Genomic DNA, 14,602 nt, shown 5'->3' with positions numbered 1-14,602 from the left:
TGTGAATGGCGGGTTGCCTGCTTAGAAGCCGGCAGGTCTCTTATTCTATGACATGAGTTCCAGCCAATGACAGCTAACAAAATGTTCCAGGAGGCAGCTCTTCTTACAGGAGGCTTTTCCTCATGCCAGAGTTAGAGAAGCAGGTGGCATCTTACATTCATTTAAACTTTGTCACACCTGTTGACACGCTCATGCCAAAAGCCGACAATGCAGCAAGCAAATGAATGACAAAGATTCTGAAGAAGTTAACAGATAGCCCTTCCTACCTTCCTACAAACAGATGCTCTGTTTTACAGCCCGTCACTTGTACCATTGACATTTAACTAACAGTGTAGAAAATCTGCCTGGTAAGTAACCAGAGAAGGTCATGCAGTAAGGTGTTCTTCATTTCTGGGAAGTGGGCCTTTAAACGTCCATATTGTGTAATGCAGTGAAAATCAACAATTGCACTAAACACTGCTTTTGTCTACCTTTTTATAAACTGCAGGCAAGCGTCAATCAAAGAACATTCTTTTTAAGATAACTTTGATTTAATGGAAAATTAAGGTAATTATTCCAATGATTGAGCCTCCCAAAAGCACTGAATTACTTAAAGTGTCTCTTTCCTAAAATAAGTTAAAGCTGCTGTGTTGAGATGGTGGAGACGTAGTGTGTCAGTGCTCTAGAATTTTATTTAGTATGTGTCATGTGATCATTTAAATACATGCACATATTCTAATAAAAATCTATGTTCGAATACAAGAAGACAGTATGTTTATGCATGTTATTTCTAACCATTTTAGTTGCCTCTGGTTTCTGGAATATGGCTGGATATTTTATCACAAAAATGCCTGTAACATGTGTTGCTAGAGATAAAATGAATTGTGGTTTTAGTGACTAATACAAAGACAACAAATGTCATTTCCCTCTGCACCTCAGTGTTTCCCTTGAACTGACAGAAAGCCAACACATCCATTCTCTATCTAAGACAATGTAGATGATTATGTAAACAGGGAAAGATTTAATTTATAATAATAATGTTGCAATGATTATTAGATTGAAGGCCCATATCTCCAAGATTATCCACAATGGATATTTATATATATATATAAATATATATATCCACAAATATATATATATATTTTTTTCTGTATTGCTTTTCCCCTGTCAATCAAGAGCAAGTAGCCTTAATTGAGAATTTACTGTATATCAGGACTTATGGTAAATTTCTTAAACTCGTACTTCATTAACTTTTAAAACAGCAGAAAACATGCTGTGATTTCCACATCACAGATCAGGAAACTGTGACCAAAAAAAAGATGAAATAATTTGTGAATACAACCATTGGTGAATGGCACAAAGGAGGCAAAATTTCAAGCAGTCTTTCTTCTCTTTCTTCTCTCCGGACAAAATACAATGAATCTTGCAGACATATTCATCATGCCCTTCTTATTTGAGTCCTAATGGAACACCTGTGCACTTCTGTTCACTTTTAAGGGTTATTAAACTCACATGCCCTGCCCTCCTTGATTCTTCAAGTTCAAAGTCACTGCATTTGTGTACATTACTAGTCTACGTTCCACTTGTGATTTTCATATTTTGTAGAAAGTGAGTCAAGTAATAATGCCTTTCTCATGATCTAATCGAGGACTCTGCTCACTCTGTGCTGTTCACCTTGCTCTTTTCAGCTTCCAGGAAAATGAAAGACCCTTGTATAACCACTAATAAATAACTGTTATTTCATTTTGGCCTTAAGTGCTTGGAGTATGATTAAGAACCTTAAGATACAATGCCAAATATAACAGAGAAATAGTAGCTACAAGATGGTGGAGAAATTCCAGCAGAGGATGAACATGATGATTTAGACCATGAGAAAAGATAACTGGCTAGAGATATAGAGCTACAGGCTTGAATACAGAGGGATGGGGTGATTTCTACAGAAGAAAGCATCCAGTAACAGTCACTTTGTAAGAGCCGGAATTTTCTCTTCCATTAAATGGGTCAAGGCCAAAGGAGATCTAACCTTTGATGTCAGAATCAATGTTTCTTTGTTTATTTCATTGTACTCGGGACCACACATTAGCATTGAAATATAATTAGAAAGGAGTAGGTTTTGTGTGTGTGTGTGTGTGTGTGTGTGTGTGTGTGTGTGTGTGTGTGTTTCCAACAAAATAAGATTCAAAAGTGGCCCAAAATAAAATGATACGGTGAAATGTCCGTTAGAAGCCCACAGGTGACTTCAAAAGCTGCAGGATAATCTCCTCCATTCTAATTCATGAGACCACTACAAGATATGACTTCCTTCCCCATGGCCGTAGGGGCACAGAGATGTAGACATGGGGAGTGGCTACAAACTCAGCCTTCACTACATGAAAGAAAATATGAAGGCTTTCGTGGGACATGCCCCTTGGGCTAATATGCAGATATAAGTGAGTATATACCATTTGAGTCTTTCTGCTTCTGGGTTAACTCACTCATTATGATCATTTCTAGCTCAATCCATTTATCCACAAATTTCAGGAATTCCTTGTTTTTAATAGCTGAATAGTATTCCATAGTGTATATGTACCACAGTTTCTTTATCCATTCTTCTGCTCAAACTAAGGCACCAGCCAAGGACAATACAGGCAGTAAACCTTAAACCCCTACCCAGATCTAGACAATGGACAGAACACTCTCCACAGTAGAGTGGAGAGTGGGATATTACTTTCTCACATACTCTGGTGCCTCAACTTTGACCATGTCCCCTGGAGGGGGAGACCTGGTGGCACTCAGAGGAAGGACAGTAGGTTACCAAGAAGAGACTTGATACCCTATGAACATATACAGGGGGAGGTAATCCCCCTCAGGAACAGTCATAGGGGAGGGGAATAAGGGGAAAATGGGAGGGAGGGAAGAATGGGAGGATACAAGGGATGGGATAACCATTGAGATGTAACAAGAATAAATTAATAAAGTAAAAAAAAAAAAAAGGAAATATGTTCATGCTCACTGCGAGGCTCAGTAGTGTGCTGAAGCTACATCAAGGCTAAATGACTGGCCCCATGACTGGGGCTACATACACTGTAGTAGACACCAATGTGAAAAGAATATTGATCAAATCCTTTTGACTGTGAGGCAGTATACTGAAGTAATTAAGCATGAATGAATAAATTCAAGTTGTGATCCTGACTTCACCTTATTAACTTAAACTCCAGTTTTCTCATGTATGAAATAGGATTCACAGTATTGCCTTCATTTAAGTTTTGAAAAAGGAACATAAAATAGGTAACCTGGCTATCTTAAGAACATATAACATATTGGAATCGACTCCAGGAAAAAAATGTGTTGTTTAGGACCCTTCTACAGTGCTATTTTGAGGTAGTTCCTATCCTTCTGCAAGCCCTCTACTTCCTGAGTTTACAACGGAAAATGAGCAATCTCATGTCCCTATTTGTTTTATGTCAAGCTGACCTGATTTCATCTTCAGGCAGTTGTTCCCGAGACAACGGTATGGGTAGACTGTTGTGAAACATGCTGTACTTTTTCCCCCATGGAGCTTGACTAACCTAGCCATTATTATCATTTCACAGAGCAAGGACAACCAGGATGCTTTAATCTAAATCACAGACAAATAGTGGGTTCTGTTTTGGTTTTGTTGTTATTGAAATATACTGTCACATAGAAGAGGCTGGCCTAGAAATTTACAATGCAGCTGAGTATGACCTGGAACTTCTGATTCTCCCTGCATGTTGAGTTTGCTAGTATGTGCTCTGTTTATGCTAAATAATGATCCCAGAGTTTTGTGTGTGCTTCTCAAATATTCTAGCAACTAAGCTACATCCATAACCCTGAGTATTATCTTAAAATGTGCCCAGGTCAACCAAGATCTGCTTTGGTCTAGAAAACTTTTGCACTAAAAAACAACAACAACAACAAAAAAAAAACACTTCATTGTATGATTTTGGCTTCTTTGTCAAAAACCAAGTGTTCTCAGGTTTTGGCTTTATTTCTGGGTCTTCAATTCGATACCACTGATCAACCAGTCTGTTTCTGTGCCAATAAAAGCCGTGCAGTTTTTATAACTATTGCTCTGAGGTACAGCTTGAAGTCAGGGATGGAGATACCTCCAGAAGTTCTTTTATTGTATAGGTTTGTTTTAGCTATTCTTTTTTCCCATATGAAATTAAGAATTTTCCAGGTCTTTGAAGAATTGAGTTGGTACGGTGTTGGTCCAACTGGACGTCTACATGTATACAAATACAAAAAGATCCATATTTATCACCCTACTCAAAGACCTCAACATAAAACCAGAAACAGTAAATCTATTAGAACGGAGAGTGAGAACCATCCTTGAACTTATTGGCACAGGAGATGACTTCCTGAACAAAACACCAACAGCTCAGGTTCTAAGATGAACAGTTAATAAATGGGACCTCTTGATACTGAAAAGCTTCTATAAGGCAAAGGACACTGTCAATACAATAAAATGACACCCTACAGATTGGGGAAAGATTTTAACCAACTCTACATCTGACAGAGGGCTAATATCCAAAATATATAAACAACTCAAAAAATTAAACACCAAGAAACTAAATAATCTCATTTGAAAATGGAATACAGAGCTGAACATAGAATTCTCAGCATAGGAATCTTGAATGGCTGAGAAGCACTTAAAGAAACATTCAACATCTTTAGTCATCAGAGAAATGTAAATCAAAATGACTCTGAGATTCCATTTTACACCTGTCAGAATGCCTAAGATCTAAAATTCAAGTGACAGCATATGCTGCCAAAGATGTGGAAAAGAGATAATACTTCTCCATTGCTGGTAGGAGTGCAAACATGTACAACAACTTTGGTAATCAATTTGGAGCTTTCTCAGAAAACTGGAGATAGCACTACCTTGTTATACCATTTCTGGGAATATATCCAAAAATGCTATACCATACCACAAGGACATTTGTTCAGCTTTGTTCATAGCATCTTTATTCATAACATCCAGAAACTGGAAACAACCTAGATGTCCCTCAACCAAATAATTGCTAAATATGCTACATTTGCACAATGGAATACTACTCAACTATTAAAAATAAGGAAATCATGAAATTTACAGGCGAAGGAATAGAACTAGAAAGGATCCTCCTGAGAGAGGTAACATAGATCCAGAAAGACACATATGGTATATACTCACTCATAAGTGGATATTAGCTATATAATACAGAATAGCTTTACTAAAAATCGGGGACCCAAAAAACTTGGGTAATAAGGAGGGTACAAGGGAAATCTTCTTTGAATCTTGCTCAGATGAGGAAACAGAATAGACAATAGAAGAAAAAGTAGAGAGTGAACTGGATAGGAGCGGGTATGGAGAGGAAAACAAAGAGGGTATCAGCTGTAGGGAGAGTGTGGAGGGGAAGTTTGAGGGCCTGAAGAAAAGGAAAACCAAAGTCAGGGGACATCACTGAGACAAACTGGAGACCTGTAACAGGTTAGGCTATAGGGAGGATATGGGTATGTCTCTAGCAGCAGGAGACACAAGACTGAGGAGACTCAGGACTGAGGAGGCCACCTTCTAGCCTTCAAGCAGAACCTATAATGGTGGGAGAAGAACACAACTCCACCTATAAAACCTTTGAACCAAAATTTACCATACCTACAAGATGTGCAGATATAAAGATAGAGACTGAGAAAATGACCAGCTAATGCCTGGCCCATTCTGAGACCAACCCCATGAGAGAGAGCCAACTCTTGACATCATTAAAGATACCCTGCTATGCTTGCAGACAGGGACCTAACTTACCTATCCTCTGAGAGGCCCTACACAGTAGCTGATCGAATCACATGCAGAGACTCACAGCCAAGAATTAGGTGGAGCTCAGGGAGTCCTAGGAAAGAGTGGGAAAGAAGATAAAAGGACCCTGAGGGGACAAGAACATTGCAAAAAGATGAACAGAGTCAACTCACCTGGACCCATGGGGCCTTACAGAGATGGAAGCATGGACCGAAGAGCAGAAATGGACTAGATCTAGGCGTCCTACACATATGTAAGCAATGGGCAGTGTGACCTTCATGTGAGTCTCCTAGTATGTTGAGCAGGTGCTGTCTATAGCATGGACTCTGTTGCCTGCTTTTGATCACTTCATCCTGATGGGGCTGCCTTGCTTGGCCTCTGGATGAGAAGGAAGTCTGTCCTGATGCAACTTATTCTTCTGGGTGGGTTGGGAAGCTCCCCTTTTCTGAGGACAAAGAGAGCAGGGATGGGGCAAAGAAGGGGGAAAGGAGGGAGCAGAAGGAGAGGAGGGAGGGGGCTATGTTTGTGATGTAAAGTGAATATATAAATGAATAATAAAATTTAAAAATGTTTCACCAATGGGTGAATGTCTGTGAGTCCACAAACGAGCAGCCAGTGGTGATAACTATTGGTCTAGTCAATGTCTTCAGAGTGTTCAGTTGGGAAACTGATTACATTAAACCCCACCGTTATTCCTTTTCACCCTATCAGAGACTCACACTCTGTCTTATGAAACAATATTTGGCTGGCAATATTTTTGAAGTGATAGCTAGTGGAATAAAAAGCTTCACATTGTCCTTACAGACCCCTTATAAAATGTGTGAATCCTTATTTCCAATGTCTTTTGTTTTTCTATCTGAAGACGAGTACTAATATCTACATCTGATACCTCTAAAAGAGAAATAGTTATAAAATAATTTTCAGAGAATCTGAGAGAGAAAACATCATTTTTGGTTTGGTTTGGTTTTGTGTGTTTGTTTGCTTGCTTGCTTTGATCACCCACAGTTATAATTTTCAGTGCTCTACTACAGTTTCATTGGCTTGATGAGGAAGAAGAGTAAGTGTACTTGTGTATAAACCACAATTTAAGCTTGGGTTAAGGGAGAAATTCTACTTTAAAAGCATGTGTATTCCATGGATTTCATGTTCACTGTACCCGTTCCTCCCTTTCTGCACCAAGGATAAATCCCTCACTTACCTGGAAGGAAGCTTTAAAGATGTGATGCAGGAGGCTGCCAGACAAAGGGGCCCCTGCATCTGAGGCGCTCTTGCACGTTTTCAATGACTGTTTTATTCAGAAGGGAAATTTTTCTGTCTGGGTAGAGGTTCAAAGGAGATTTTATTTTATTTTATTCTTTTAGTCCATATTTGTTACACTTTTATTAGCCTGAAAAATAGTTACCATGGTAATAACTCCACTTACATCATTTCTTACAAACTAAACTATGGAAAGCCTTCCCACAGATTGCATACAATGAATGCTACTTGGCCATTTCGTGTATTCTACTATTTAAAGTAGAAATTATTCTAAGTATTATTTAACTGTTACATTTTATTTGTGACTTTTCTGTAGTAAGAAAGTTAAAGAAATCTTTCTCTCTCTCTAATTTGGGAAGAGCTATGCTTAATTTCAATATGTATTCTTTAAATTTTTAAATTTGTATCCTGAGACATAAGTTAGTGGAACACGTGTGTGCTTTGTGCCTACAGAGGCCGTTAAAAGGTGTTAGATCCCTTGGAACTGTAATTACAGGTGGTTGTGAGCTGTCATGTGGGCGCTAGGAAACAAACCCAGATCCTCTTCAAAAGCAGCCAGTGCTCTTAAATATTGAGCCATCTCTCCATCTGTTTTCCTTTTATGTACTCTTTGCAAGCTTACAAAGAAATGGTAGCTTGTTCTCTTTTATATCTTTATACTGAAAATTGCTTATCAGAAAATAAACAAATACTTTTAAATGAAATCTATAGTAGATTTTAATGTTAGCTACTGAGAGGAACACTTATTTAGACTTAAGGAAGTAACTCTCCCTAAAAGGTAGTAAATAGACTTAATTAATTAATTAATTAATTAATTAATTACCACCATGAATTTGCCACTTTAAAGGAACACTGAGAGCACACACTTCATTCTCCTAATCCACTCTTCAAAGAAATTCAATAGGGCAGTCTTCTAGGGAACATTCTGGAAAGCTTATTCCTCTGCTACCCTCCACGATAAGATAACATCTTTCCATAGTTCACAGCCCTTGTTTTTCACAGTCCTTCCTGGTGCTCATCTCTGCTCTGTGCTACTGTTTCCTGCCTACTCCTCTTCTGCTCCATGCTGTGACTCCTCACTGATATCCAAAATATACTCTTTTTTTTATGTAGAAAGAAGTCAGGGATCTCTAATGTGTTGTAAATTAGAATATTAAGAACAGCAACCTGGATGTGAAAAAAATATAAGCACAATATGATGACAAAAAGAAAGCAAGAGGGGGAGAGAGGGAGAGGGAGAAGAAATACCTGACTGCAATAACAGCCGTAAGCAAGCCCGACTAAAAAGACTACTTCTAAATATTGAAAAGTCTTAGATGCATTTTCAGACGACAATTATGTGATGTGATATGATTACCACCAGATTTTAAAGCATGCGATTGTTGAGGGTTATACAATAATAAGATATGTAAAAGGATAAATACTATGTTATTGAAATGGGGACAGCTTTTATATCCTATTGGCCAACTTTTTACAAAGCCTAATTATCTGTAACTTCTAAGAGGAGGGGATACATTGCTTGAGGCTAGTATCCTGTAAAGACAACCTCCTTTCGGCTTGTCTCTTCTCATGTTAGCCTTGACTTTAGACGCTAAAGAACACTGGCTTAGCCCAGCCCTTTCTCCATCCCTTACTTCTTGGGGTGGGAAAAAGTGTGACTGGAAATGTCTGGTTTCTTTGAAGACTCAGCTGTGGCATGTGATGTTTTTCTGGGATCTGTCTTTTGACAGGGCACATGATGTTTTTCTGTGAAATGTCTTGTGAAGAGGAATGAGATGTTTTGCTGGGGACAGACACGTGGGAGGGTGCGTGATGTTTGGAAGTAGTATAAATAGAACCCCACGGACAGTGGGATGACACTTTCTGCATTGCTATGCACTGTTAGCCATGCCAAACTTTGCTGGGCTTTGTTGGTTCATTGGTCTTCTCCAGTCTTCACTTCACAAAAAAAGAAATGTTCCAGAGCACTTCCTGTGGTACTCCGGCTGATTCTGGCTGCTTCTGCTGACTCTTGCCAATTCAGCACAGCCTTGCTGCTCCTGCTGGCTCATGCCAACGTTATAGTTTCCTGGGCCGATTTGATGTTGGCTATTGGATGGAATTGTGGGTATCCTGACAACAAAGAGTGGAATTTACCCAAGGAACTACGTCTACACTGGTCACAACCTCTTTTTTGTATTAACATTATTTCTCTGCTTGCTGTGGTCGCTGAGTTAGAAGAGAGGTTGGTGTGGTTAAGAATCCTAAGTAAAGTAGGTTTTGGACCGTAATGACAAGAAGACATGAGCAAGTGCGTGTCTTGCTGGAAAATGGACAGACAATGACAGTTTGGGGCTATTTCATTGTCATTCACCTGTGAAGCTTCAAATGGAGCCTTTGTGACTAAACTACAGCCCATAACTATTCTGAGATGTTTATAAAGAAAGAAAAATAAATATCTACTTCTTTATTACCACTGCTGTTAACAAATTTTACATCTTATAGCTCAAGTTATTGTTCTATCATCTAACCTGGCACATACATTTTCAGTATCTGGTGTCTTTTTTTTTTTTTTTTTTTTTTTTTTTTTTTTTTTTTTTTGGTTTTTTGAGACAGGGTTTCTCTGTGTAGCCTTGGCTGTCCTGGACTCCCTTTGTAGACCAGGCTGGCTTCGAACTCACAGCGATCCGCCTGCCTCTGCCTCTCGAGTGCTGGGATTAAAGGCGTGCGCCACTTCGCCCGGGGAATCTAGTGTCTTTTGAGTCTCTGTATAAGAAAATATTTACCAAATTTAATTTTCAAGTTCTTGGATTACATACTAACTTGATATTTTTACACCTGATTGCATTAGGGTTATGTTCTTTGTTATTATTACTTTTTAAAAACATTTCTAAGAGTAACATATTTTCAGCTGGAATATTTAATGGTTTCATTATACATGAGCATTAGTCTCACAAAGATTTTGGGCATGGAAGAACATATGATCTAAGTTGTGAGCATGCTTGTTGTGAGCCACTCTGCAATACTCAAGAGAAATAAGGCAGACAAATGGACCATATTTTCTGGTGTATAAGACAACTTTTTAATCCCGCCCCCCCCCAAAAAAAATTCCATGCCTAAGTTGTGGGGTCATCTTACATGCCAAGTACTTACCTGTAGCTTGCTTCCCCTTGTTTCATACATCTGGCACATATGGGGGTGCTGCAGCTGATTCCCCACTCTATGAGGGGGGGAGTATGTAGCAAGGAGGAGCAGGCTGCACACATTTCCTGTACCTTGAGAAGAATGTGAGCATGGATTGGCTTTCCACATGAACTCACCCATTCGACTCGAAGGGCTTTGCATCTTTGGCTTGAGTGTGGAGTGTGCCTTAAAGGGGCAGTGTAGGCTGCCACTGGCTGTCTGCCAGCATTTAATAAAGCACCTGGCTTTCTGTGCCCTACCTGCAAATAGGCACATTCCTGAGTCTGTTGCACAGGGTGTGAATTGGAAGAAAAGTAGTCTTATATGGTAAGAAAAGCTGGCGTGGGGGATGGGGTGGGGGGGTCATCTTATATACCCAGTCGTCATACTCCAGAAAAATAAAGTAATTGTCATTTACAAAGCATAGTTATATCTGAGTTATTCAAGTTTCTGCCAAACCTTTAATAATCTCCCTAGTCTGACATCATCAACAAACTGCTCTCTAAATGACATTTGAGTAATTAGTAATCCATGATGGCCAGTGTTGACAGATATGACACTCCTTGATGTTATCTGTATGCTGGACAGGTCACCTACCAGGCTAACAACTTAGTTAAGTTGACTCCAAGAACAATAAAAGATGTTCTGGGCCATTATAAACTGATAAAATATAGGCTGAAGCAATGTCTTCATTTTGATACATCTCCTGAGCTATGTGATAAAGCTGGTGATAAAGTACTTTCCATAAGTTCAGTTTCAACTAACATGGGATTCTCTAGGAATGAAGGGTTGCAGAGTCCTGGTGTCTGCCCCATCCTTTCGGCCTTCTGAGAACCCAAGATCACACTCATATAACTGACTTGCTCTTTTACTGGGAATCATGCAGACAAAGAGGTTGCCTGCTATGAGTCTGTCCACAGCTACACCACTTTTCTTGCTGGGATAGAGTTGTGCTGCTTCCCTTACTGTTTCACTTCTGTGCATCACACACAAGCAATAATCTCATCTCTTGTTGCCTGTGTCAGCCATGACAACTGCTGAAAACAAGCTCCAGAAGGTTAGACCGACATTCTGCAAGGAAAAGATTCTGAATTCTAATTCATTCCATGGCGTAGAGCACACTGTGAAAACAATTTGAATGCACCTCTGATGGTAATCCTCCATTTCCCTCCCCTCTCTCCTCTCATCTCACCTTCTCTCTCCCTTTCCTCCTCCCTTTACGTCCCCTCCTCCCTTCCATTTTCCCTGCCCTTCTCTCTTCCTTCCCCTCCCTTTCTTTGTTATCTCCCCCTTCTCTACCACTGTCCTTTTCTTATCTCTATAACTGATGCCTATGCACTTCACCAATGGAAAATGGTCTCCTTAGCAATGAATACAATGTACTGCAAACACAGAAGGTATTAACAACAGTAGTGGTACACGGCTATGATACTAATACTCAGGAAGCTGCTGAGGCAGGGGTATCATGAGTTCCAGATCTATCTAAGCTAGATAAAGAGGGAGGAAGTGAGAGAGACAGAATTTTGAACTTAGGCTCATAAATGTATTATGAAGTAATTAGTATGTTTTGTCATTAAAATATCAGCTTTTAAAATACTATTTTACAAGCTTATATTTGTTGTTTTATTTTGATTAAAATAAAATTTAGTTGAGCTGCCAAGTACATGAAAATCAATTTTTTAAGTGTTTTTCGTGTGTGTGTGTGTCTGTGTGTGTGTGTGTGTGTGTGTGTGAGAGAGAGAGAGAGAGAGAGAGAGAGAGAGAATGTGTGTGTGTGTGTGTGTGTGTGTGTGTGTGTCTGTTTGTAGGCTGTGACAATGTATGATACAGAGCACATGAGGAAATTGGAAGACAACTTGCAAAAGCTAGCTCTCTTCGTCTATCATGTGGGTTCCTCTGGATAAAATTTAGCGTATCAGGCTGGCCTACAGAACACCTCTACCTGATGAACCATCTCACCATCTCCGGTCACCTTTAACTATATCATTATTTTTAGTATTTTCTCATAAGAATAACAGCCAAAACATTGTATGTGTATGTAAACTGTAACACTTCTGTTCAGTAAAGGAAACTGCCAAATAGAAAGACCATCTGTGCAATGGGACAAGGACTTGTTAATTATATATCTAAAAAGGGTTTAATATCCAAAATATATAAGGAATTCTAACAATTCAATAGCAAGGAAATGGGCAACAAGTCTAAAAATTGGGCAAAAGACAAGAATAGCTATTTCCTATCTTTAAAAAAAGACATTCAGATGACAAACCAGTAGAGGAAAACACATTGCTCTCTAATCATATGGGAAATGATTAGTAAAACTTCACATAAATAGCCTATCACACATGTTAGGATGGTTATTACAAAAATTAAAATAAAGAGGCAACTATTGACAAGGATGTGGGATGTGGGTTGGGGGCAACAACCCCTTGTGCACCATCATCATAAACGCATATTGGTAAACATCCACCGTGGAAAGCAGTGTAGAACTTTCTCTACAAGATGAAAACACACAATCGCCATATCAACCAGCAATCCCACTGCAGTGTAGGGAGCCAGGGGGGAATGAGCCAGGGTGTTGAAGAGCCATATGCCCTTCACCATTCACTGCGGTGTTATTTACAATAGATGAGACAAGGATCAGACTATCCCAGCAACAGGTGAGTGAACCAAGGAGATATCATGTGTGTCTGTATCCTTACATCAGATGAAACGCTACTCAGCTCTGAGAAAGAAGAAAATTGTATCATTTCTCACAGCATAGAGAGACCTTCAGGAGAATGCAGGACGAAGTAAGCCAGGCACAATAAATAACACATGACTTAAATGTACATGAAATTTTTACAAGTTAAAGTTATGAAAGTATAAACACTGATTACCAAAGGCCATGGGCAGACTAACAGGGATCCAGTGTTTCAGGGTTGGTTGAGTAACTTCAATATGCTTGTTGTAAAGCACAATGGTTACAGTAAACAATGATGTGTTGGACTCTGAAAAAACTAAGAATAGATTTTAACTCTTCTCTCTCCCCAACCTGTTGACTATTAGAGTGAAAGTGCAGACTAATTCATCTAACTAATTTATTTCACAGTGTGTATATATTTCAAGACATAGTATATATAATAAGTATATGCAGTTTGTATCTATCAGTTTATAGACGCACCATCAAGTTGGTATCTGGAAAAATTCTGAAATTTTAATATAGCTTGTTTAGCGATCTAAACTTTCCTTTCAGTTTCAGCAAATTTCCCAGCAGGATCTTAAAACATGTTTAATTATTAAGTAGCTCATGCATGACTCGAGAATCATCTGCTCCTTAGTCTTTGTTGCAGAAAATTCCCCTGTAGTATCCAACCCACTGGCCTTTTCCCCACACTAGTTGTAAATACCTTCAGGTGTGTACAGACTTCAACAGACTATTAGAAGCTAAGCAAATTCTCACCACCAGAAGTGGCGCCCAGCCTTAGGAGCAGCTGGCTAAGGAAATAGAGTCATGCTCTGCACAGCAGCATTTCAGAGACTGGACCCTGTATCAACACTCTTGTAAAATTAAAATGAACTGGAAGAAGTGAGATGCCCTGTGATGCCACAGTGGTAGCAACATGATGGTACAACACATCCCACACATGTTCATGGCGTGGCTGATAGAAACAAGCGTACTGGGATATGTTGTATACACAGACAGTGCACACACTTATGCACAGTATGTTACATGACTACAATAATAAACATCACAGCCAGCTGTTTATATACTCAGCATATTCCAGCTTTTATTTTAGTATTCTCATTACAATTAACAATAGAAACAACGCCTTTAGGATTAAATAGCCTAGAGAGGTGCCCTAGATGGGGCTAGAGAGATGGCTCAGTGGTTAAGGGGGTTAAAAACGCTTTCTGCTGGTGTGGTGGTGCACACCTGTAATCCCAGCACTCAGGCAGGCAGAGGCAGGCAGCTCTCTGTGAGTTTGAGGCCTCAACCTGAATCCAGGACAGCCAAGGCTACACAGACCCTGTCTCAACCCTGCCAAAAATAATAATAATAATGATGATTAAAAAATAAATAAATAAATTCTTTCTGCCTTTCCAGGGGACCAGAATTTAATTCCCAGCATGATAGGCAATTCACTACTACCAATAACTTCAGTTCCAAGGCACCTGATATAGTCTTCTGGCTTCAACAGGCAATTGAACACAAATACATATGCGGGAATGCATACATGCATACAGACAGAGAGAGAGAGAGAGAGAGAGAGAGAGAGAGAGAGAGAGAGAGACACGCATGCACAGGTGAGAGGGGGGTAAGGAAGAGAAATGGATAAAAATTCAGTAATTTTAAAAGCCTACTGCTGTACCAGCAACAGCCAGTGTATCATTTTTCTATACCTCTTATATCAAACAGCATGTGGGGCCATAGACCTACACAGTCTAGATCAA

General features: G+C 39.4%; 1 long non-coding RNA gene across 1 annotated transcript in view; it reads left to right on the top strand.

Moving 5' to 3' along the window:
• Window positions 1–14,366, top strand: part of LOC311583026 — a 38,851-nt gene extending 24,485 nt beyond the window's left edge. Inside the window, exon 3 of the long non-coding RNA XR_014774357.1 lies at window positions 14,256–14,366. This is a non-coding gene — a long non-coding RNA (uncharacterized lncRNA). The remainder of the gene's footprint in view (window positions 1–14,255) is intronic.
• The last annotated feature ends 236 nt before the right edge of the window (window positions 14,367–14,602 follow it).

This window comes from Acomys minous, assembly GCF_964271855.1.
Source record: "Acomys minous genome assembly, chromosome: 14".
Lineage (NCBI taxonomy): Eukaryota > Metazoa > Chordata > Mammalia > Rodentia > Muridae > Acomys > Acomys minous.
The sequence above is the reverse complement of the archived record's forward strand: the minus strand, read 5'-3'. Positions and strand labels throughout refer to the sequence as shown.